Source organism: Myxocyprinus asiaticus, chromosome 19 (assembly GCF_019703515.2).
Source record: "Myxocyprinus asiaticus isolate MX2 ecotype Aquarium Trade chromosome 19, UBuf_Myxa_2, whole genome shotgun sequence".
NCBI classification, from domain to species: domain Eukaryota; kingdom Metazoa; phylum Chordata; class Actinopteri; order Cypriniformes; family Catostomidae; genus Myxocyprinus; species Myxocyprinus asiaticus.
Genome location: NC_059362.1, coordinates 2,531,813 through 2,533,791, shown reverse-complemented (window position 1 = coordinate 2,533,791; position 1,979 = coordinate 2,531,813).

Here is a 1,979-nt window from a genome sequence, read left to right as displayed (position 1 = left end):
AATCTGCGTGTCTGTGATGGCTGCTCTTAATAAGATTAACAACACACTAAAACGCTTCTGTAAATCTGTTCAGGATAAAGCCCATCTCCAGGCCTGTCTATACTAACTACCCAATGCTAAATACTTATTTTAAGGAAGTGTTACAATAAAGGGTACCTGACTTTCAGAAATATGCTCAGGCACTTAAACTTTATTAAGTATAGCTTGATTATTTAAACAATTGTAAGAACATTAACAGGATGATTAACATAACAACTTGATATGTAATGTTTGTAAAGACAAACTTTGATGTTGACTTGACAAAGCCTTTTCTGAAAGAAAGAAAGATAGATAGTTAGATAGATAGATAGACAGATAGATATGTGAGTCGGGGGACAAAGCAGGAAAACTTTTGGCTAGATATATAAAACAGAGAGAGTCTTTTTCTACCATTCCCTGTGTGAAATCTGCTAGTGGTATTATGCATTTGGAATCAACTTAAAATGTTAATAAAAAAAATAATAAAAAAATAAAATAAAATTAAAAAATTCACACCCCTGTGCACAAATATAAAATAATTCATACCAACATATAAACAGACACACATATAGAAATACATAAGTACATAAAAAAAGTCAAAGTTCAACATATAGGGGAAAAAAATGAAAAAAAATACAAAATTGTCTCCCTCCACTGCCCCACACTAGGACCTCTCCAAAGGACAGACAAATAACTGCCCCATTTTCTGCCATAAATCGACAGGTTCCCCAGCCATCTGGAAGTCATCTCCTCGAAAGCTGACACTTTACCCAACTCGGTGCACCACTCACGAAATGAGGGTGCATCAGTTGACTTCCATCCCCTAAGGATTAGCTGTCTGCCAATCATCACGCTGGTTAGGACCCAGCTTTTCATGTATTTATCTCCTATATTCAGGACCCCTCCATCACCCATAATACAAAGTCTGGGGTAATATGAAAACTGAGTGTCCAGTACATCACACACAAAATGCTGGATCCTCAACCAAAATTCCTGAATCTTAATACAACCCCAAAAAACATGGGTTGTGTCTCCGTCTTCTGACTGGCATTGCCAGCAGGTGGGTGAGTCTTTAAGACCAAGCCTATACAGTCTAGAGGGGGTCCAGTAGAACCGATGCAGAATCTTAAATTGCATCAGACGGATCCTTGCATCTCTAGATGCAGACCTGATGCTTTTTAGGATCCTAGCCCACTCTCCCTCCTCCAATACCAAGTTTAAATCTTTCTCCCATAATCTCTTGAGAGAAGACGAAACTCCATCCCCAAGACTCTGAATTAACAGGGAGTAATACACAGAAGCTTCATGACCTTTCCCATAAGCAGTAATCACCACTTCCAGAGTATCTGCCGCTTTAGGGGGGTGTACACCACTCCCAAAAACAGTACAGAGCAGGTGGTGCAGCTGTAAAAACCTAAAGAACTGGGATCTAGTAATCTTAAAATGTTGAACCAAATTATCAAAAGATCTCAGTACTCCACTCTCATATAGGTCACCGAGTGTAGTAACCCCCCCTCCCAATCCACTCTGACCAACAGAAAGGGGACAAATTAATATGTAATTTAGGGTTCAGCCATATGCTTGAAGCAACATTTAAATAAATGTCAGAATTAAACACTCTGGACACTTTAGTCTAAACCATGTGCAAATGTGAAATAACGGGGTGTGACTTAACTTCTCCAGTTAGTTTGATCGAAAGGCTTTGCAATGGCAAAATAGGGGCAAGAACTTGTTGTTCAATAAGAAACCAGGGAGGGGCCCTCTCAGGTGGAAGCGACCAATGAGCCAAATGTCTAAGACTGAACGCATAATAATAAAATAAAATCTTGGGTAGGCCTAGCCCACACTTGTCAATCGGCCTATGTAACTTATTGAAATGTAACCTGGGACGCTTTCCATTCCAAATAAAGGACTTCACTATGCTATCAAATTGCTTAAATTAAGAGAGGGGGACATCTACA